Below are 25,172 nucleotides of genomic sequence, written 5' to 3' on the forward strand. Positions count from 1 at the left end.
AAAGAAAAAAACTGCCAAACAAGAATATTGCATTGGGCAAAAATAGCCTTTAAAAATAAAGGATAAAGTCATCCCAAGACAAATGAAACTGAGGGAATCTGTTTGTTACCACTAGACCTGTCTTATAAGAAATACTTAAGGAAATTCTTCAAATTAAAATGAGAACATGTTAAATAGCAACATGAAAGCATAAATCTCACTGGTAAAAGTAAATATACAGGGAAATATAGAATAATGTAACACTATAATAGTACATAAATTACTTTTTACCCTAATATAAAAGTTAAAAGATGGCTGGGCCCAGTGGCTCACACCTGTAATACCAGCACTTTGGGAGGCTGAGGCAGGCAGATCATGAGGTCAGGAAATTAAGACCATCCTGGCCAACATGGTGAAACCCCAACTCTACTAAAAATACCAAAATTAGCTGGGCATGGTGGCACATGCCTGTAATCCCAGCTACTTGGGAGGCTGAGGCAGGAGAATCGCTTGAACCAAGGGAGTTGGAGGTTGCAGTGAGCTGAGATCACGCCACTGCACTCCAGCCTGGTGACAGAGCAAGACTTCGTCTAAAACACACACACACACACACACACACACACAAAATTGTTAATGGATACACACTATAAAGATAATTAAACACTGAATTCAAGGACACAAAGGTTGGGGAGAATGGCATTTTTGTATGAGATTGAAGTTAGTATCAGCTTGAAATAGACAGTTGTAACTATAAGATGCTTTATGCAAGCCCAAAACATAATCAAATCACAAGGGAAGACAGAAAGAGAGGGAGAAATGAATACAGAGCAACAAAATAAACCAGAAACAGTTATCAGACTGGCAATAGTAAGCCTTTACCTATTGATAATTACTTTAACTGTACATAGACTTAACCTCCCCAGTCAAAAGACATAGAGTAACTGAATGGATTTAAAAAGAAGATTCAACTGTATGTTGTCTACAAGAGACTCACTTCAGATTTAAGGACACACATAGGCTGAAAGTGAAGCAATGGAAAAAGATATTCCATGCATATGTTAATTAAAAGAGAGCAAGGATGGCTATACTCATGCCAGACGAAATAGACTTTAAGTAAAAAACTGTAACTAGAGACAAAAAAGACCATTATATAATGATGAAAGGGCCAACTGAACAAGAAGATACAATTATAAATATATACACATCCAACATCAGTGTACCTAGATATATAAAAGCAAATATTGATCTATCTAAAGAGAGAAATGGACAGTAATACAATAACAGTAGGAGACTTCAACACCCTGCTTTCAATAATGGATACGACATCTGGACAGAAAATCAATTAAAATAAAAACAGGTGACTTGAACAACACTATGGACCAGATGGACCTAACAGACAAATATAGAACTTTCCATCCAACAGAAGAATATACATTCTTCTCATGTGTACACAAAACATTCTCCAGGATAGATCATATATTGAGTAACAAAACAAGTCTTAACAAATGTAAAAAAAATGGAAATCATATCAAACATCTTTTCTAACCACAATGGAATGAAACTAGAAATCAAAAACGGTAAGAAAATGAAAAAATTCACAAATATGGGAAAACAAAACAATACAGTCTAATAAAGATTGGGTCAAAGAAGAAATCAAAGGGAAATTCAAGAAATATCTTCGGACAAATAAAAACCTAAACACAACATACTAAAATGTAGGGGATACAGTAAAAGCTGTGTTATGCGAGGAGTTTATAGTGATAAATGCATATGTTAAAGGAGAAAGATCTCAAATAAACAGCCTGACTTTATACCTCAAGAGACTAGGCAGAACAAACCAAACTAAGCTCAAAGTTAGTGGAGGAAAGGAAATAATAAAGATTACAGCAGAAATAAATAGCAAATAGAAAAGCAATAGAAAAATCAACAAAACCAAGAGTTGATTTTTTAGAAAGATAAAATCAACAAACCCTCAACTAAACTAAGTAAAAAAAGAAGACAAGAGGTTCCAAGACGGCCGAATAGGAAAAGCTCCAGTCTACAGCTCCCAGTGTGAGCAACACAGAAGACGGGTGATTTCTGCATTTCCAACTGAGGTACTGGGTTCATTTCACTGGGGCTTGTCGGACAGTGGGTGCAGCCCACGGAGCAGGGCGGGGCATCACCTCACCTGGGAAGCGCAAGGGGTCGGGGAATTCCCTTTCCTAGACAAGGGAAGCCGTGACAGATGGTACCTGGAAAATCGGGACACTCCCACCCCAATACTGCGCTTTTCCAACTGTCTTAGCAAACGGCACACCAGGAGATTATATCCCGCACCTGGTTCAGAGGGTCCCACGCCCACAGAGCCTCGCTCACTGCTAGCACAGCAGTCTGAGATTGAACTGCAAGGCTGGGGGAAGGGCGTCCGCCATTGCTGAGGCTTGAGTAGGTAAACAAAGTGGCCTGGAAGCTCGAACTGGGTGGAGCCCACCGCAGCTCAAGGAGGCCTGCCTGCCTCTGTAGACTCCACCTCTGGGCACAGGGAATAGCTGAACAAAAGGCAGCAGAAACTTCTACAGACTTTAACGTCCCTGTCTGACAGCTTTGAAAAGAGTAGTGGTTCTCCCAGCACAGAGTTTGAGATCTGAGAATGGACAGACTGCCTCCTCAAGTGGGTCCCTGACCCTCGAGTAGCCTAACTGGGAGATACCTACCAGTAGGGGCTTACTGACACCTCATACAGCCGGGTGCCCCTCTGAGACAAAGCTTCCACAGGAAGGTTCAAGCAGCAACATTTGCTGTTCTGCAATATTTGCTGTTCTGCAGCCTCTGGTGGTGCCACCCAGGCAAACAGGGTCTGGAGTGGACCCTCAGCAAACTCCAACAGACATGCAGCTGAGGGTTCTGACTGTTAGAAAGAAAACTAACAAACAGAAAGGACATCCACACCAAAATCCCATCTGTATTCACCATCATCAAAGACCAAAGGTAGATAAAACCACAAAGATGGGGAGAAACCAGAGAAGAAAAGCTGAAAATTCTAAAAATCAGAGCACCTCTTCTCCTCCAAAGGAACACAGCTCCTCGTCAGCAACGGAACAAAGCTGGACAGAGAATGACTTTGATGAATTGAGAGAAGAAGGCTTCAGATGATTGGTAATAACAAACTTCTCCAAGCTAAAGGGAATGTTCGAACCCATTGCAAAGAAGCTAAAAACCTTGAAAAAATATTACATGAATGGCTAACTAGAATAAACAGTGTAGAGAAGACCTTAAATGACCTGATGGAGCTAAAAACCATGGCACAAGAACTACGTGACGCATGTACAAGCTTCAGTAGCCGATTCGATCAACTGGAAGAAAGGGTATCAGTGATTGAAGAGCAAATGAATGAAATGAAGCGAGAAGAGAAGTTTAGAGAAAAAAGTGTAAAAAGAAACAAACAAAGCCTCCAAGAAATATGGGACGAGGTAAAAAGACCAAATCTACGTCTGATTGGTGTACCTGAAAGTGACGGGGAGAATGGAACCAAGTTGGAAAACACTCTGCAGGATATTATCTAGGAGAACTTCCCCAACCTAGCAAGGCAGGCCAACATTAAAATTCAGGAAATACAGACAATGCTACAAAGATACTCCTCGAGAAGAGCAACTCCAAGACACACAATTGTCAGGTCCACCAAAGTTGAAAAGAAGGAAAAAATGTTAAGGGCAGCCAGAGAGAAAGGTCGGGTTATCCTCAAAGGGAAGCCCATCAGAATAACAACGACTCTCTTGGCAGAAACTCTACAAGCCAGAAGAGAGTGGGGGCCAATATTCAACATTCTTAAAGAAAAAATTTTTCAATGCAGAATTTCATATCCAGCCAAACTAAGCTTCATAAGTGAAGGAGAAATAAAATCCTTTACCAGACAAGCTAATGCTAAGAGATTTTGTCACCACCAGGCCTGCCTTACAAGAGCTCCTAAAGGAAGCACTAAACATGGAAAGGAATAACAGGTACCAGCCACTGCAAAAATATGCCAAATTGTAAAGACCATCGCTGGTAGGAAGAAACTGCATCAACTAACGAGCAAAATAACTAGCTAACATCATAATGATAAGATCAAATTCACACATAACAATATTAACCTTTAACATAAATGGGCTAAATGCCCCAATTAAAAGACACAGACTGGCAAATTGGATAAAGAGTCAAGACCCATCAGTGTGCTGTATTCAGGAGACCCATCTCACGTGCGGAGACACACATAGGCTCAAAATAAAGGGATGGAGGAAGATCTACCAAGCAAATGGAAAAAAAAAAAAAAGCAGGAATTCCAATCCTAGTCTCTGATAAAACAGACTTTAAACCAACAAAGATCAAAAGAGACAAAGAAGGCCATTATGTAATGGTAAAGGGATCAATTCAACAAGAAGAGCTAACTATCCTAAATATATATGCACCCAATGCAGGAGCACCCATTTTCATAAAGCAAGTCCTTAGAGACCTACAAAGAGACTTAGACTCCCACACAATAATAATGGGAGACTTTAACACCCCACTGTCAACATTAGACAGATCAACGAGACAGGAAGTTAACAAGGATATCCAGGAATTGAACTCAGCTCTGCACCAAGTGGACCTAATAGACATCTATAGAACTCTCCAACCCAAGTCAACAGAGTATACATTCTTCTCAGTACCACATTGCACTTATTCCAAAATTGACCACATAGTTGGAAGTAAAGCACTCCTCAGCAAATGTAAAAGAACAGAAATTATAACAAACTGTCTCTCAGACCACAGTGCAATCAAACTACAACTCAGGATTAAGAAACTCACTCAAAACCGCTCAACTACATGGAAACTGAACAACCTGCTCCTGAATGACGACTGGGTACATAACGAAATGAAGGCAGAAATAAAGATGTTCTTTGAAACCAATGAGAACAAAGACACAACATACCAGAATCTTTGGGACACATTTAAAGCAGTGTGTAAAGGGAAATTTATAGCACTAAATGCCCACAAGAGAAAGCAGGAAAGATCTAAAATTGACACCCTAACATCACAATTAAAAGAACTAGCGAAGCAAGAGCAAACACATTCAAAAGCTAGCAGAAGGCAAGAAATAACAGATCAGACCAGAACTGAAGGAGATACAGGCACAAAAATCCCTTCAAAAAATTGATGAATCCAGGAGCTGATTTTTTGAAAAGATCAACAAAATAGACCGCTAGCAAGACTAATAAAGAAGAAAAGAGAGAAGAATCAAATAGATGCAATAAAAAATGATAAAGGGGATATCACCACCGATTCCACAGAAATACAAACTACCATCAGAGAATACTATAAACACCTCTACGCAAATAAACTAGAAAATCTAGAAGAAATGGATAAATTCCTGGACACATACACCCTCCCAAGACTAAACCAGGAAGAAGTTGAATCCCTGAATAGACCAATAACAGGTTCTGAAATTGAGGCAATAATTAATAGCCTACCAATCAAAAAAGGCCAGGACCAGGCGGATTCATAGCCAAATTCTACCAGAGGTACAAAGAGGAGCTGGTACCATTCCTGCTGAACCTATTCCAATCAATAGAAAAAGAGGGAATCCTCCCTAACTCATTTTATGAGGCCAGCATCATACTGATACCAAAGCCTGGCAGAGAGACAACAAAAAAAGAGAATTTTAGACCAATATCCCTGATGAACATCAAGGCAAAAATCCTCAATAAAATACTGGCAAACCGAATCTAGCAGCACATCAAAAAGCTTATCCACCATGATCAAGTTGGCTTCATCCCTGGGATGCAAGGCTGCTTCAATATACACAAATCAAGAAACGTAATCCATCATATAAACAGAACCAAAGACCAAAATCACATGATTGTCTCAATAGATGCAGAAAAGGCCTTCAACAAAATTCAACAGCACTTCATGCTAAAAACTCTCAATAAACTAGATATTGATGGGACACATCTCAAAATAATAAGAGTTACTTCTGACAAACCCACAGCCAATATCATACTGAATGGGCAAAAACTGGAAGCATTCTCTTGGCACAAGACAGGGATGCCCTCTCTCACCACTTCTATTCAACATAGTGTTGGAAGTTCTGGCCAGGGCAATCAGGCAGGAGAAAGAAATAAACGGTACTCAATTAGGAAAAGAGGAACTCAAATCGTCCCTGTTTGCAGATTACATGATTGTATATTTAGAAAACCCCATAGTCTCAGCCCAAAATCTCCTCAGGCTGATAAGCACCTTTAGCAAAGTCTCTGGATACAAAATCAATGTGCAAAAATCACAAGCATTCTTATACACCAATAACAGAAAAACAGAGAGCCAAATCATGAGTGAACTCCCATTCACAATTGCCTCAAAGAGAATAAAATACCTAGGAATCCAACTTACAAGGGATGTGAAGGACCTCTTCAAGGAGAATTACAAACCACTGCTCAACGAAATAAAAGACGACACAAACAAATGGAAGAATGTTCCATGCTCATGGATAGGAAGAATCAATATAGTGAAAATGGCCATACTGCCCAAGGTAATTTATAGATTCAATGCCATCCCCATCCAGCTACCAATGAGTTTCTTCACAGAATTGGAAAAAACTACTTTAAAGTTCATATGGAACCAAAAAACAGCCCACAATGGCAAGACAATCCTAAGCCAAAAGAACAAAGCTGGAAGCATCATGCTACCTGACTTCAAACTATACTACAAGGCTACAGTAACCAAAACAGCAGGGTACTGGTACCAAAACAGAGATATAGACCAATGGAACAGAACAGAGCCCTCAGAAATAATACCACACATCTCCAACCATCTGATCTTTGACAAACCTGACAAAAACAAGAAGTGGGGAAGGATTCCTTATTTAATAAATGGTGCTGGGAAAACTGGCTAGCCATATGTAGAAAGCTGAAACTGGATCCCTTCCTTACACCTTATACAAAAATTAATTCAAGATGGATTAAAGACTTAAATGTTAGACCTAAAACCATAAAAACCCTAGAAGAAAACCTAGGCAATACCATTCAGGACATAGACATGGGCAAGGACTTCATGACTCAAACACCAAAAGCAATGGCAACAACGCCAAAATTGACAAATGAGATCTAATTAAACTAAAGAGCTTCTGCACAGCAAAAGAAACTACCATCAGAGTGAACAGGCAACCTAGAGAATGGGAGAAAATTTTTACAATCTACCCATCTGACAAAGGGCTAATATCCAGAATCTACAAAGAACTTAAACAAATTTACAAGAAAAAAATCAAACAACCCCATCAAAAAGTGGGTGAAGGATATGAACAGACACTTCTCAAAAGAAGATATTTATGCAGCCATGAGACACATGAAAAAATGCTCATCATCACTGGCCATCAGACAAATGCAAATCAAAACCAAATGCAAATCAGTGAGATACCATCTCACACCAGTTAGAATGGCGATCACTAAAAAGTCAGGAAACAACAGGTGCTGGAAAGGATGCGGAGAAACAGGAACACTTTTACACTGTTGGTGGGACTGTAAACTAGTTCAACCATTGTGGAAGACAGTGTGGCGATTCCTCAAGGATCTAGAACTAGAAATATCATTTGACCCAGCCATCCCATTACTGGGTATATACCCAAAGGATTATAAATCATGCTGCTATAAAGACACATCAACACATATGTTTATTGCAGCACTATTCACAATAGCAAAGACTTGGAACCAACCCAAATGTCCATCAATGATAGACTGGATTAAGAAAATGTGGCACATATACAACATGGAATACTATGCAGCCATAAAAAGGATGAGTTCATGTCCTTTGCAGGGACATGGATGAAACTGGAAACCATCATTCTGAACAAACTATCACAAGGACAGAAAACCAAATACCGCATATTCTCACTCATAGGTGGGAATTGAACAATGAGAACACTTGGACACGGTGGGGAACATCACACACCAGGGCTTGTTGTGGGGTAGGGGGAGCGGGGAGGGATAGCATTAGGAGATACACCTAATGTAAATGATGAGTTAACAGGTGCAGCACACCAACATGGGACATGTATACATATGTAACAAACCTGCATGTTGTGCACATGTACCCTAGAACTTAAAGTATAATAAAAAAAATAAATTGAACTATAAAAAAAAGACAAATCAGAAATAAGAAAGAAGACATTACAATGGATGACTCAGAAATTAAAAGGTTATAAGAGACAACTTATGAACAACTATACAACAACAAATTGGATAACCTAGAAGAAACAGAAAATCCCTAGTAACATACAACCTGCCAAAACTAAATTAAGAATAAATTAAATTCTGAAAATAAATAAGAACATTGAATCAGTAATCAAATACCTCCTAACAAAGAAAAAGCCCAGGCTTTTTCTAACACTCAGAGAAGAACTAATACCAATCCCTCTTAAACTCCTTAAAAAATAGAATAGGGAACACGTTCATACTCACTTTAAAGGCCAGCATCACCCCAATACGAAAGCCAAAGATATCAAAAGAAAAGAAAACCATAGGCCAACATCACTGATGAACATAGCCATAAAAATCCTCAATGTAATACCAGCAAACCAAATCCAACAGCATATTTAAAAGATCATACACCACGAACAAGTGGGATATATCTCTGGAATGCAAGAATGGTTCAGTATATGCAAATCAATCAATGCCATATACTACATTAACAGAATGACATGTAAAAAACCACATGATCATCTTAATAGACAACAGAAAAAGCATTTGACAAAATTTGACATCCTTTCATGATAAAAAAACTTTCAACAATATAGGTATAGAAGGAACATACCTCAACACAGTAAAAGCCATATATGTAAAGGTCACAGCTAACATCATAATCAATGGAGAAAAACTGAAAGCTTTTCCTCTAAGATCTGATACAAGGAAGGGATGCCCACTTTTACCACTATTATCAATATAATGTTGGAAAACCTAACCAAAACAACTAGACAGAAAAAAGAAATAAAAAGGCATCCAAGTTGAAGAGGAAGAAATAAAATTATCTCTGCAGATGACAAGATTATTTACACATGGCTAGGCATGGTGGCTCATGCCTGTAATTCCAGCACTTTGGGAGGACAAGGAAGGCAGATCACTTGAGGTCAGGAGTTCAAGACCAGTGTGGCCAACATGGTGAAACCCTGCCTCTACTAAAAATACAAAAATTAACCAGGCGTGGTGGCAGATGCCTGTAATCCCAGGTACTAGGGAGGTTGAAGCAGGAGAAATGCTTGAACCCGGGAGGCAAAGGTTGCAGGGAGCCGAGATCGCGCCACTGCACTCCAGCCTGGGCGACAGAGTGAGACCCTGTCTCAAAAAAAAAAAAAAAAAAGAAAATATTATTTACACATGTAAAAAACCCTAAAGGCTCAACAAAAAAATCTGTTAGAACTAATTAGCAAATTCAATAAAGTTGCAAGATATAAAATCAACATAAAAAATTCAGCAGTGTTTCTATACACTAACAATGAATTATCCAAAAAGGAAATAGGCAAACATTCCCATATATAATAGCAACAAAAAGAATAAAATACATAGAAATAAACTTAAAGAGGGGAAAGACTTGTACACTCAAAAGTACAAAACAATGATGATGGAAATTAAAGAAGATTAGATAAATGGAAGGACATCCCATGTTTGTGAATTAGTGTTTATACTATCCAAAATGATCTACAGATTCAATGCAATCCCTAACAAATTTCAAACAGCACTCCCTACACACGCATAGAGAAAAACAATCCTAAAATTCATGTGGAACTTCAAAAGACCCCAAACAGCCAAAGCAATCTTGCTTGGTTTTTTTTTTTTTTTTTTTTTTTTTTTTTTAAGACAGGGTCTTGCTCTGTCACCCAGGTTGGAGTGTGGTGGCGCAAACATGGCTCACTCCAGCCTTGGGGCTCAAATGATCCTTCCCCCCCAACCCCCCACCCCCCTGAATAGCTGGAACTACAGATGCACATTACCACACCCAGCTAATTTTTGTATTTTGTGTGTGTGTGTAGAGATGGAGATTTGACATGTTGCCCAGGTTGAAAGCAATCTTGAGAAAGAATAATAAAGCTGGCGACATCACACTTCCTGATTTCAAAAGATATTTCAAAGCTACAGTAACCTAAGTGCGATGGTACTGACATAAAAACAGACATATAGATTAACGGAACAGAATAGAGAGCCCACAAATAAATCCATGCATTCACAGTCAATCTTCACTAGAGTGCCAAGAGCACACAATGGTGAAAGGATAGTCTCTTCAATAACTAATGTTGGGAAAACTAGATTTTCACAGGCAAAAGAATGAAATTAGACCCTCATCTGACACCATAAACAAAAATAAACTCAAAATGGATTAAAAACTTAAACATAAGACTCAGAACCGTAAAACTACTAGAAGAAAGCATAGGGAAAAAGCTTTCTGACATTTGTCTTGGCAATAATATGTTTGAATAAGATAGCAAGAGTACAGGCAACAAAAGCAAAAATAGACAAGTAGAATCACATCAAATTAAAAAACTGCTGCACAGCAAAGAAAAAAAATCACAGAGTTAAATAACAACCTATGGAATGGGAGAAAATATTTGTAAACCATATATCTTACAAGGAGTTAATATCCAAAATATATAAGGAACTCACACGAGTCAATAGCAAAAGCAAATAATCCAATTATAAAATGGGCAAAGGACCTAAATAGGCATTTCTAGAAAGAAGATATACAAATGGCCAACAGGTATATGTAATGGTGCTCAACATCACTAATCATCAGGGAAATGCAGATGAAAACCCAATGAAACATCACCTCATACCTATCAGGATGGCTATTTATCAAAAAGACAAGAGATTAAAAGTGTTGACAAAGATGCAGGAAAAAGGGAACCCTTGTACAGTGTTCATGAGAATTTATATTGGGACAGCCTTTATCAAAAACAGTATACAGGGTCCTCAAAAAATAAAAAATAGAACGACCATATTATCTAGCAATCCCTCTTTTGGGATATACCCACAGAAACGGAAATCAAGATTAAGATCTTGAAGATTTATCTGCACTCCCATGTTCACTGCAGCATTATTCACAACAGCTAAGATATGAAAAGAGTGTAAGTATCCACTGACAGATGAATGGATAAAAGAAAATGTGGTGTACACACACACACACACACACACACACACACACACACAATGGAGTATTATTCAGCCTCAGGAAAGAATGAAATTTTGCCATTTGCAACAACATGGATGAACCTGGAGGATATTATGCTAAATGAAATAAGGCAGACACAGAAAAACAGATACTGCTTGATCCCATTGATGTGTGAAATCTAAAATAGTCACACTCATAGAATTATAAAGCAGAATGGTGGTTGCCAGGGGCAGTAGGGAGGGAGAAACGGTAATGTTGGTCAAAGGATAAAAAGTTTCAATATGCAGGATGAATACATTCTACAGATCTAATGTACAGCCTGGTGGCTATGATTAACAATATTCCTTACTTGAAATTTTCTAAGAAGTAGATCTTAAATGTTTTTGCCACAAAAAAAGATAATAATAAAAGAAGAAAAAGAAAATGGTAACTTCGTGAGGTGATAGATATGTTAATTGGTTTGATTGTGAAGACCATTTCACAATGTATACATACATCAAAACATCAAGTTGTATACCTTAAATATGTACAATTTTTATCCATCAATGTTCTTCAATAAGGCTGTTTAAAGAAAAAAAGAAAAAATCCAACTCTTAAAAAAATAATAGAATCAATCAGAAAACTAAAACAGCATACACTTAATGACATAAAAATAGAAAACTCTTGTATTCCAAAAAATGGCTGGCAAATCATGAAAAAATGTTTGTATCAGCCTTGCCAAAAATTCAATATCCTTAATATATAAAGTGCTTATAAGTCAGTGCTTATAAATCCATATATACTATAACATATAGTATCTTTAATATTTTCATATACTATAGCATAGTATTTCTTCTAGTGAACTGTAAGTGCTATAATTCAGTAGTAGAATACCCTAATTTTAAAAACAGGCAAAAGATACAAATTATTGTGTTAAACTTTTAAGTTCAGGGGTACATGTGCAGGTTTGTTACATAGGATAACTGTGTCATGGTGATACAGGAGTTAACAAGAAATCATTTAGGCAGATAGTGAGGGTACAGAAGTCCTCGGTAAGGCTTTTCTCTTTAATGAAAAGCAGCCCCAAATCATTGTCTAACAAAGAGCAGCCTGTAAAGTCAAGCGGCAGACATAGACGAGGAAGCTGGGAGCTTGCATGGGTGAATGCTGGCAGGAACTAGGGGCTAGACATGTTTAAGATGGCAGCTTCATCTTCCCTTCTCTGCCAGCCATGTGTACAGTAAGAAGCAGACAAGATGGCTCAGATCAACTGGAAAGCCCATTTGCATAATAAGATTAGGGTGAGACAACCGGCCTTTCCCCATCTGCTATGTAAATGTCATACCTGATCGAACCTATCTGTGAACCCTTTGTAAATCAGACACTGCCTCCTCAAACCTGACTATAAAATTCAATGCCACCTGCAGGTCTTTTCCATTCAGGGACCCCACTCTCTCTATAGAGAAAGCTGTTTCTCTTTCTCTTCTCTTCTGCCTATTAAACCTCCACTCCTAAACTCCTCTTGTTTGTCCATGTCTTAACATTTTCCTGGTGCACGACCACGAACCCCAGGGTATATACCCCAGACAACATAGTCACTTCTATGGGGGTTTATTGTACAGATTATTTCATCACCCAGGTATTAAACCTAGTACCCATTAGTGATTTTTCCTGATCCTCTCCCTCCTCCCACCCTCCACCCTGAGATAGGCCCCAGTGTGTGTTGTTCCCCTCTATGTGTCCATGTGTTCTTATCATTTAGCTCCCACTTCTAAGTGAGAGCATGAGGTATTTGGTTTTCTGTTCCTGCATTAGTTTGCTAAGGATAATGGCCTCCAGCTCCATCCACATCCCTGTAAAGGATATGATCTCATTCTTTTTTATGGCTGCATAGTATTCCATGTTGTATATGTACCACATTTTCTTTACCCAGTCTATCATTGATGGGCATTTAGATTGATTCCATGTTTTTGCTATTGTGAATAGTGCTGCAATGAACATGTGTGCATGTGTCTTTATAATATAATGATTTATATTCCTTTGGGTATATATCCAGTAATAGATTGCTGGCTCAAAAAGTAGTTTTGTCTTTAGGTCTCTGAGGAATCACCACACTGTCTTCCACAATGGTTGAACTAATTTACACTCCCATCAACAGTATATAAGCATTCCTTTTTCTCCACAACCTCACTAGCATCTGTTATTCTTTTATTTTCTTAACAGCCAATCTTACTGGTGTGAAATGGTTTCTCACTGTGGTTTTGATTTGCATTTCTCTAATGATTAGTGATACTGAGCTTTTTTATATAATTGTTGGCCACATGTATGTCTTCTTTTGAGAAGTGTCTGTTCATATCCTTTGCCCACTTTTTAATGAGATTGTTTGTTTTTTCTTGTAAATTTGTTTAAGTTCCTTATAGACTTTTGATATCAGACCTTTGTTGAATGTATAGTTTGCAAAATTTTTCTCCCATTCTGTGGGTTGTCTGTTTACTCTGTTGATAGTCTCTTTTGCTGTACAGAAGCTCTTTAGTTTAATTAGATCCCATTTGTCAATTTTTGCTTTTGTTGCAATTGCTTTTGGTATGTTTGTCATGAAATCTTTCCCAGTGCCTATGTCCTGAATGGTATTGCCTAGGTTATCTTCTAGAGTTTTTATAGTTTTGGGTTTTACATTTAAGTCTTTAATCCATCTTGAGTTAATTTTTGAGATATAATTTTTATTTTGAGACAGTCTCTCTCTGTCACCCAGGCTGGAGTGCAGTGGCTCAAACTCGATTCACTGCAACCTCCACCTCCTAGGTTCAAGCAATTCTTGTGCCTCAGCCTCCCAAGTAACTGGGATTATAGGCACGTGCCACCACCCCCAGCTAATTTTTATATTTTTAGTAGAGACAAGGTTTCACCCTGTTGGCCAGGCTGGTCTCGAACTCCTGGCCTCAAGTGATCCACCTGCCTCAGCCTCCAAAGTGCTGGGATTACAGGCATCAGCCACCATGCCTGGCCAAAAATTTTTAGGAATACAAATGGCCAATAATATAAAACATTTTTCAAATTCATTGAAATGGAACTATTACAGTGAGACACCATTTTTAACCATTGAATTTTAAAGATATTTTTGAAAAAGGAAAATACTAAGTATTGATAAGACAGAAGTAGTCATACATTGCTGTTGGCAATACAGACTGGAACCACATATCTGGAGAAAATTTAAGAATATGTACCAAGATTCTAATTATTCCTAAATGCACAGTGGCATCCTAGATTGAATCCTGGAACAGAATACTGACTTTAGTGGAAAAACTGGTGAACTCAAATAACGTCTGTAGTTTAGTTAATAGTATCATACCAATGTTAATTTCTTAGTTTTGACAAATGAACCATGGTTATGTAAGATGTCAAAATTAGTAGAGGTTGAGTGAAGGAAATATAAGAACTTTGGACCATTTTTGCAATTTTTCTGTAACTTAAAATCATCCCCAAATTTTAAAAATTAGGCATTTATGTCATTTAACCCAATAAATTCTACTCTAAGATACTAACTATGGGAGATAATCAGATGAAAAATGGTTTGGGATACGTTATTCATTGCAGTGATATATTTGAGAGCAATAGAGAAGAGAAATGGAAAGAAAAGAAAAAAAGGGGTAAAAAATCCACATGCTCAACACTATGGTCAATGGAATACCCCCCCTCATCCATGCACAAAACAATTATGAGGCCTGTTCTAGATGTTGGGGCACAGCAGTGAACAAAAGAAAAATCTGTGATGTAAGAAGCTTCATTCCTGGCCAGGCATTGTGGCTCATGCCTGTAATCCCAGCACTTTGGAAGGCAGAGGTAGGTGGATCGCTTGATGTCAGGAGTTCGAGACCAGCTTGGCTAACATGGTGAAACCCTGTCTTTACTAAAAATACAAAAAATTAGCTGGGCGTGGTGTCAGGCACCTGCAATCCCAGCTACTCGAGAGGCGGAGGCAGGAGAATTGCTTGAACCCCAGGAGGTGGAGGTGACAGTGAGCAGAGATTGCACCACCACTCTCCAGCCTGGGTGACAGTGAGACTCCATCTCAAAAGAAAAAAAAAGAAGAGGCTTAATTCCTGAAAGGGGAAAAAAAAGTTGAATGGATAAGAGAAATAAAACGTGTAGCATGTTAGTGATAAGTGTTAAGAAATAAAACTAGCAAGGGGATACAAAATGTCAGGGAGAGGTTACAATTTTAGGTGGGAGACCAGGGAAGGTGGCCTCACTGGGAGGGTGATTTTTAAGTGAACAGCCAAGGAATTGAGGTGTGAGCCCTGTAGATATCTAGGAAAGGAACACCCCAGGCAGAGGGAACAGCAAGTCCAAAGCCCTCATAGTGAGCGTGTGCCTGCAAGGTCTGAGGAACAGCAGGGAAACAGCACAGCTGAAGCAGAGTGAATGGACAAAAGAGAGTAGCGGATAGTGGTGCGGGGGAGCGCGTGGGGTAAAGACTTGCTCTTATCTGAATAAAATGGGAGCTATGGGAGAGTTTTTAGCAGAGAAGGGACATGATCTGACTTACAATGTATATGTTTGATTTTTGTTTTACTCTTAATTCTTTTCTACATTTCTCAAATTTTCTATAACGAACATCTATTCCTTGAAAAAATAAAGGAACAATGTCCTACCAGATTGCGATAGCTTGCCTGGAAGCAATTGAGTTATTTCTTTCTTTTTTTTTTCTGAGACAGGGTCTCACTCTGTCATCCAGGCTGGAGTGTAGTGGCGCGATCATGGCTCACAGCAGCCTGGACATCCTGGGCTGGAGCAAGCCTCCCACCTCTGTCTCTTGAAGACCTAGGACCACAGGCATGCACCAATGTGCCCCGCTAATTTTTGTACTTTTTTTTAGATGGGGCGGGCGGCGGGGGGGGGGTCTCACCATGTTGCCCAGGCTGGTCTTGAACCCATGGGCTCAAACGATCCTCCCACCTTGGCCTCCCAATGTGCTAGGATTACAGGCATGAACCACCACGCCAGGCCTATTGAGTTATTTCTTATAGCACAGAGCCTATTTGGTTCATGATACTTTAATACTCATCTGTAAAATGAAAGCCTCAATAGCTCTTACTAAAGCATACTAAGAATGTTTAATTGAAAACATCTTTAGTCTAGGCCGGGTGCGGTGGCTCATGCCTGTAATCCCAGCACTTTGGGAGGCTGAGATGGGTGGATCACTTGAGGTCAGGAGTTCCAGACCAGCCTGGCCAGCACAGTGAAACGCCATCTCTACTAAAAATACAAAAATTAGCCAGGCATGGTGGTACACGCCTGTAGTCCCAGCTACTCAGGAGGCTGAGGCAGGAGAATCGCTTGAACTCGGGAGGCAGAGGTGGCAGTGAGCCGAGATTGCACCATGGCACTCCAGCCTGGGTGACAGAGCGAGACTCCATCTCAAAAAAACAAAAAAACAAAAAAAAAAAGAAGAAGAAAACTTTTAGTCTAAAATGATGATATGCTAGAGTTTAATTACAGAATTTTAGAACTAAAAGGGAGTTTAGAGATTATCTAATTTAGTCTCCTAGTAGATGAACTAAAGGAGACTAAAATCTATGTTCTGACCCCTGGTCTAATTTCACCATATTAAAAAAAAAGAGAGAGAGAGAGAGAGAGTAAGAGAGATATATTGAGAGTAAGCTGCCAAATCTTAAGGACCTACCAAAAACAATCGCAGGTAGGATTCTTACTTCATATTGTTTCAAGCACCTACGTTAAATGGTATTATTTTTAAATATACATAAATGTAAAGCTATTCACTTATTCATTCAAGAAATATGTTGAATGGTTAGTATATGCCAAACACTGTTAAAATATTTAAGATGAAGAATTTTGAAGATTTTTTTTTCTGTCTCAAAGAAAAAAATCTTAAAGGCAAAAGTTACATTGGAGGCTGGGTGCAGTGGCTCACGCCTGTAATCCCAACACTTTGGGAGGCTAAGGTGAGCAGATTACCTGAGGTCAGGAGTTCGAGACCAGCCTGGCCAAAATGGTGAAACTCTGTCTCTACTAAAAATACAAAAAAAAAAAAAAATTAGCCGGGCATGGTGCTGCACGCTTGTAGTCCCAGCTACTTGGGAGGCTGAGGCAGGAGAATCGCTTGAACCCAGGAGGCAGAGGTTGCAGTGAGCCAAGATAGCTCACTGCACTCCAGCCTGGGCAACAGAGCAAGACTCTATCTCAAAAAAAAAAAAAGTTACATTGGTTGTTAAATAATTTTCCCTGGGGGCCTGGGATTAATGTAATACCATTTAGCTGTATATCTGTATATGCTGTATATTCTTTCTGCCCTATTAATAAGAAACGTAATTGTAGGAAAAACAATAAAGGCTTGCTCGTCTCAGGAAACATCTGACCAGGTACACAAAGATAAGTTGGAGACAGAAACTCCTAAGGGACCACAACTCAAGCCTGTGGTGGGAGTTACTGCATGAAATGGCATTGTTTTTAAATATCCATAAATTTCGAGCTATTCACTTATTCATTCAAAAAATATGTTGAATGGTTAGTATATGCCAACACTGTTAAAATCTTTAAGATGAAGAATTTTCCCTAAATGCACCTCAGTATAACTCTGAACATAGTGAAACTACCTTTGCAGAATTGTTAAGTAATGAGAGAAATCTAACATGACTGACTGTCTTGCTTGTAACCTCACAGGCTCTTCTCTTTTCCTCTCTTTTTCTCTCTTTCTTTTCTCTTTTTTCTTTCTTTTTGTTGTTGTTTATTCTAGCATGGAGGCCAAGATAATATGAAGGGAATTTAGTTTATAGTTAAACTTTGAAGCAAGGAAAACTGACTCCCCTCTTGCTGGAGACTAATGCTGCATGCATAACACAAGATTAGAATTATGGTTGGGGCTTGAACCTTGCTAAAGAATAAGCATGGTTGAACAATAACCTACTGCTGCTTAGTTTGCTTTTCTATACATTGCTTTCTGCTCCAAAGTCACATGATAGGTCATAAGATTTGTAACTCCCCAGCTACTCCTATAGATAACATAACTATTGTGAAACCTAAAGAACTGGTCTTTAAGATATTTTTCAGATTTAGCATTTCAACAAAGAGATACCACTTGGTTCTGAGAACACCCTTTCCCCCTTCCCTGGGAAGACTTAGCTGTGTGAAGACAATTTAGACACCTCTGTGATTTCATCTTCAGCCAATCAATTGTTTCAGTTCCCCCACTACCTGCCTACCAATTTACCCTTAAAAACTTTACCCTCTGAATTATTGGAGAGACAGATTTGAGAAATTTCTCCCATTCCCCTCATTTGTCTGGCCCCACAATAATTAAACTCTTTCTTTGCTGCAATACCTGCTGTTCTCAGTGCATTGGTTTTTCTGAGCAGCAGGCAAGAAGAACCTGTCAGTCTATGACAACGATGGGACAATGAGGACTGAACCAGGAGTGTGGCACACTTCAGACCCAAGTCCTGCCCCTGCTTATAACTAGCTACGTGATCTCTTTGGTCTGTTTCTTCATCTATCAAAGATTTAGAAAGATGATCTCTCAGATCTCTGTGTAGCTTTATTATTCCATTGTTACACCCTCCCTGCTGAGCATCTTGGCTGTGTCTGTAAACTAATAATCTAATGTCTCCGTTGTCCCCCAACTGCCATTTCCTCTGAAGCTCTCAGATATAAGGAGTTAAAAAGTCTCTGGGTAACTCTCTCCTCTCTGCCTTTCCGCTACTTACCTACAGTGGCATGTCCAGGAGTAAATATAGATGGTGGAAAGAGGACTGCACTGGAAAACAAGGCAGTTTTTTCCTGGGCTGGAGCCCTGGTTCTGCAACTGCCTCTCTGTGTAACTTTTGGTAAGCACTCAACTTTCTTGGGCCTTAATTTTCCCTGCTGCTACAGACTAGAGTTCTTCTAGATCCATGATTCTCATCTATGGCAGTATTTTAGAATCACTTGGGGTGTTTGATAAAAATACTGATGCCTAGATTTCACCCCAGGCCAATTAAATCAGAACCTTACCAGGGTTAGGCCTGAGCAGAAATAATTGCAAAAAGTGGCCAACACTAAATAAAATTTATTTGTAAAAGCAAAGGGCCAAGAATAGTCAAAACAATCATGGTAGCAGATGTCAAGACTCCTTATAAAACTACAATAAGCAAGGCAGGGTAGCACTGGCATGAAGACAAATAGACCAATAGACCTACACACATAAGAGCACCTGATTTGTCACAAAGATGCCCCTGCAGTATGCTGGGGGAAAGAGTGGAAATTTCAATAAATGGTGCATATTAACTGCTATCAGTAAAGGAATAAATGAACCCTGACTCCCTATCTCACACCATATCTTAAAAACAATTCCTGACGGGTGATAGACCTACAAGTGAAAAGTAAAACACAGCATAGAAAATAACATAAAAATAACACAGAAAAGTCTCTTTACCATCTTGGGCTTGTGTGGTAGCCAGAGTCCAAGATGGCCCCTGATGATTCTTCATATGGTTCCCTCCCACATTGAATAACACTGACTTGTATAACCACTAGGCTATTGCGGAAATGATGTGCAGCTTTTGAAGCTAGGTCATAAAAAAACATTGTGGTTCCTGCCTTGCTCTTTTGGGTCACTTGCTCCAAGGGAAGCCAGCTGCTGTCACATGAGGACACACAAGCAGCCCTGTGGAGATGCTTACGTGACAAGGCACCAAGGCCTCCTGCTAACAGCCAGTAAGAATATGGTACATCCTGTCAACAGCCATGTGCCATATGTGAGCAAGCCATCTCGAAAACAGACATTCCTGTTCCTGTCGAGCCTTTAGATGATTGCAGACTTAGACAACATTTTGACTATAGTTTCATGAAGAACCATTAGCTACAGCCACCCAGCTAAGTTACCCCTGATTCCTTGATCAAAACAAAGTGTGAGATTTTTTTTTTCTTTTTTTGACCACAAAGCTGTGGTAATTTGTCACACAGTGATATGGTTTGGCTGTGTCCCCACCCAAATCTCATCTTGAACTGTAGTTCCCATAATCCCCACGTGTCATGGGATGGACCTGGTGGGAGGTAACTGAATCATGGGGGCAGTTACCCCATGCTGTTCTCATGATAGTGAGTTCTCACAAGATCTCATGGTTTTATAAGGGGCTTTTCCCCCTTTTCTTGGCACTTCTCTTTCCTGCTGCCTTGTGAGGAAAGTGCCTTGCTTCCCCTTCACCTTCTGCCATGATTGTAAGTTTCCTGAGGCCTCCCCAGCCATCTGGAACTGTGAATCAATTAAACCTCTTTTCTTTATAAATTACCCAGTCTCAATTATTTCTTCATAGCAGCGGGAGAACAGACTAATACACAGGGTAATAGAGAACTAATGCATACTTCACTCAGCTGCCAGATTACTCTCTTTAAGGTACGGTTGTGCCCAGACCTTGGTTTCTAATACCATTTCCACTCAGAGGAACCAGAGCTTCTAAATGAAAATGGCTGTTTCTGGAGCTAGGTCAGAAAAGGTACAAGATGAGCCTTGTTATGTCCAAAAATCAGGAAGTGAGAAGATGGTGAGGAATCAAGAAGTGAGAAGATAGTGGGGAAATGTCACAAAGGAACCATCTTGGAGAGATTCCCACTGGCCAAATCTGGTTCAATTGGAAAATCAAAATAATTAAATAAATACAGTAATGAATTATATACCTTTGGAAAGACTAAGAATTCATGAGTACATATTGAAAATAAGTCTCTGAGTTGGTTCGGTGACCAGGGTCATACTTCCCAATACTTCACTCTTTCCACACAGAGAAATGAACCACAACTCCAATAACAGGGTGAGGGTGCAAGTCAGGGACCACAGAAGTCACTACTGGGCTCCTGAAAACCCAAGGCCACATTTGGGAAATGATCTGCACTTCTGGCAAAAGTGCAAGAGGGGCAGTGGTGGCCCCAGAAGAAATATTTTAATAAAGAAGATACACGAATGGCTAATAAGCACATAAAAATGCTCAACATCATTAGTAATTAGGGAAGAGAATTAAGTGTACCTTTTCACACACACTAGGATGGCTATAACAGATAAACAGAAAATAACAAGTGTTGGTGAAGATGTGGAGAAAAAGGAACTCATATATTGCTGGTGGTTATAAAATTTGTGTAGTCATTTTGGAAACAGTTTTGTAGTTTCTCAAAAAGTTAAACACAAAACTACCCAAGAGAAATGAAAATGTACGTCCAAGCTGGGTGCAGTGGTACATGTCTGTAATTCCAGCTACTCAGAAAGCTGAGGTGAGAGGACTGCTTGAGAGGAGTTGGAGACCAGCCTGGCCAACATAGCAAGACTCCTTGCTTGTGAATGTTCATAGCAGCATTATTCATAATTCCAAACTGGAACCAACCTCAATGTCTATCAACTGCTAAATGTATAGACAAAACCTGGTAAAGCCATACAATGGAATACTATTGAGCAATAAAAAGTAACAAACAGCTGATACACGGTACATCATAAGGCCCCTTGGATGGGGGGTTCATAATGAACTGAGGCATCAAATGCAAGAAGAGGTGGAAGCTATTTGAGTGAGGTAGGGGGCAGGAAATAATAGGCTCAGATTTTGATAAGTTACGTTTGAAGTATCTGATAAGTATTTGAAGTATCAAGGAGAGGTGAGCAATAAACAATTAAAAATGGATGTTTGTGTTTGAGAAACAAGATTCTGCATGCCGGAAATCAGATGGTATAAACATATGACTCTTACAGTCTTCAGGTAGAACCATTGGGAATCACTGTGGGAAACTTGCAGCTCTGGGGTTTATTAGTAAGAATGTCCAAATATATTAATTGGCCTAATTTTTATGATAATATTACTATAACAGCAAAAGCTCCAAATCTAAACATAGGTAATGTTTACTGGAGAACATCTCCCTCCTTTTTTCCCCTCTAGAAGCAGGGGTACTGTCTAACAAGTATGGAATTGTGAAAAGCATGAGAGCCTTGAGGTCAGAGTGGGATAAAATCTGAGCCTGGTCAGTTATTACGTGAGCTACATTTAATAAATGGTTGAAATGCTCCAAACCTGTTTCTTCATTTTAGATGAGGATAGCACGAAAGCCTGAGGGTTGTTATGAAAAGGCAAAACAGCATGTAGTCAAGAACACGACCCCTGAAAACAGACTGTCCTGAATTTGAAGTCTGCCAGTGCTATTCATTAGCTGTGTGGCCTTGGCTAAGTTTCTGAACCTTTTTGGGCCTCAACGTTCTTACCCGTAAAAGATGGGTACCCTTAGCACCTACCACATAGGGTTATTGTGAGAATTTAATGAATGAATTCACATGTAGTACCCAGAATGGTGTAAAAATAGCAATGGGCTCAATAAATGCTGATATTACATGCAAAACCATTTAACCTAACTGAGTGGTATATAAAAATTGCTCAAAGGGATGGCCATCATTATTATCATTGTTTTTAAGGCTAGTGAATGGTTAGTTTTCATTGCATAAAACTTCATACCTGGAAATCCTAAGAAAACAAATCAGAAGGTATAATTTATGTGAAAGGCCACATTCTGTAGGTGGTTCCCCCCTTGGGTAGTAATGAATGTGTACTGCATGGTTCTCATTGTCCAACTTAGTGAGTCTTATGATCTCATGCAAGCATTTTGGAGACTGCTGGCTGAGGTTAGAAAAATAGTTCATTCTCAATAATTCAGAAATCCTTCCCTTCCCATAAAATAGAAAAAGAATCCTGACCTATACTCAATGAAACCCCAGAGCCACTAATACTTATGGTAAAATAGGCTATTGTCACCCTCTGTGTGCAAAATCTGTGTTTGGGGTGGAATGAACATTTCATCTCCTTAGCAAGAGTCCAAATAAATTCTCACCCAGATTGCAGAATATGCCTAAAACCCTGAATCAAGATTGCATAAGCTGTACTACACATCACCTTCTTTTTTCCAAAGGCAGCATTTTATACAAATGTTTGTTTTGCGTGTGTTTTGACTACTTTGATCCCAGGAATCCTATGCTTCACAGTTTCTAGACTTTAATTTCAACTCGTTATTTTGGAAGGCCATAATGCTCTATAAGTGGAATAAAGGTTTTCTAAGTAGAGGAGAAAATGGAGGTAGAAAGCACCTGGTATTACAACAACTGCTAGCATGATGAGAAAAACCAAGATATTTAAGGTGTGCCAGGATAATTTTTTTTTTCTAAAAGCTCAAGAGCACAGAATTACTTGATAAGTTATTCAGTATTATTAGAGATTTTACTTTATATGTCTTATAAGTCATCCTGAGAGCATGTTTCAGTTTGCCATACAAATACATGATCATTCCCTTCTGAACTAATGATGTCTTAATTATGCAAATCATATGATTATTTCCTTGAAAACTCTGCTGACAAGAGTGGCAATGTCACCCATCTTTAATTTTGCAGTAGGTAAGCTTTTGATTGAACTTTCTGGACTTTGCTGTCATGCCACCCTGAGCAGCCACAGCCTCTGGTTTTCTGCCATATGAAATTTTTAAATTGCTCAACAAAACAGGAGAGGCAACATTAATTTTTCACTTTTTATCCATAAGCCAGAAATTATTAATTTCTCACAAATAGAAGGAAAATCCCAACTTACTCAATGAATCCCAACCCCAAATGCTCCTGGCTGTTAAAAAATCCTGTGCTTGGGTCGATGCATCTATCACCTGACAGTGTCAGTACTGTGTCAGCTCGACTCTCTCTGCCTGCCTACTTCATAAAGCTTGAAGACCAGAAAAGCATTGATATTTTTTGCCCACCACTGCTCTGTTGGAGGCAAAGGACCTACTTTACGCACTGCTTCTGCTGCACTCAGAGCCCACCATCATGTATGTTGTTAGATAATGCTTCTTTGATGTCTATTTTTTAAGTACTATAATTATCCATTTATAGTACAAAAATAAAAGTAGTCATTACTTACTCTGTTCTCTGTGCCAGCCCTTTCCTTTGCCAAAGCACTTGCTGTCTCTGAGTTGGTTTGGTGACCAGGGTCATATTTCCCAATACTTCACTCTTTCCACAGAGAGAAATGAAGCACAACTCCAATAATAGGGTGAGGGTGCAAGTCAGGGACCACAGAAGTCACTACTGGGCTCCTGAAAACCCAAGGCCACATTTGGGAAATGATTTGCACTTCTGGCAAAAGAAGAATGATTCTATTGTAACTGTCATCTGATCAGCACTAGGCAGGAGGAGGGGCAGTGGTGGCCCTCCCGCTTTAGAAGATGGTAAGTGGTGTTAGACTATTAGTAGAAAACAGCTGGAATGTTGTTTGTCCAACTATTTCTTTTGAGAGATGAGAACATTGGAGCCAAAGGAGGGTAAGTGTTTGTAGAAGGTCATACGGCACACTAGTGACTATGCCAGGACACTGAATTCTGGCTACAGTGCTCCTTTCTTTACATCACTTTTTGTTTTGTTTTGTTTGAGACAGGGTCTCACGCTATCACCCAGGCTGGAGTGCAGTGGCATGATCACAGCTGACTGTTGCCTTGACCTTCCTGGACTCAGGTGATCCTCCCACTGCAGCCTCCCTAGTAGCTGGGACTACAGGCAAGCACCACCATGTCCAGCTAATTTTTTTTTTTTTTTTTTTTTTTTTGTAGAAACAGGGTTTTACCATGTTGCCCAGGCTGGTCTCAAACTCCTGGGCCCAAGTGATCTGTCCACCTTGGCCTCTCAAAGTGCTGGGATTATAGGCATGAGCCACTGCACCTGGCCACATCACATCTTTACATACTATAGATACCTCAGATTTGAGAATTGTTAAAAAAAAAATACTGCAGCAGTATTGTGGACTGAATGTTTGTGTCCTCTCAAAATTCTTATGTTGAATCCTAATGTGAAGATATCTGGAGGTGAGCCTTAGGGAGGTGATTAGGTCATGAGGGCAGGCTCTCATGAATGGGATTAGACCTTATAAAAGAGACCCCAGAGAGCTAGCTCCCTTGTCCCTTCTATCACGTGAGGTTACAATGAGAAGGAGTCATCTGTGAACCAGGAAGGAGGATGAATCTGCTTGTGCCTTGATCTGGACTTCCAAGCCTCCAGAATTGTGAGAAATAAATTTCTA

General features: G+C 39.3%; 1 long non-coding RNA gene across 1 annotated transcript in view; it reads right to left on the reverse strand.

Moving 5' to 3' along the window:
- The window catches only part of LOC117980027 (uncharacterized), a 72,191-nt gene extending 47,019 nt beyond the window's left edge, over window positions 1–25,172 (reverse strand). Inside the window, exon 1 of the long non-coding RNA XR_004671153.3 lies at window positions 24,021–25,172. This is a non-coding gene — a long non-coding RNA (uncharacterized LOC117980027). The remainder of the gene's footprint in view (window positions 1–24,020) is intronic.

The sequence above is a fragment of the Pan paniscus genome, chromosome 3 (genome assembly GCF_029289425.2).
Source record: "Pan paniscus chromosome 3, NHGRI_mPanPan1-v2.0_pri, whole genome shotgun sequence".
Lineage (NCBI taxonomy): Eukaryota > Metazoa > Chordata > Mammalia > Primates > Hominidae > Pan > Pan paniscus.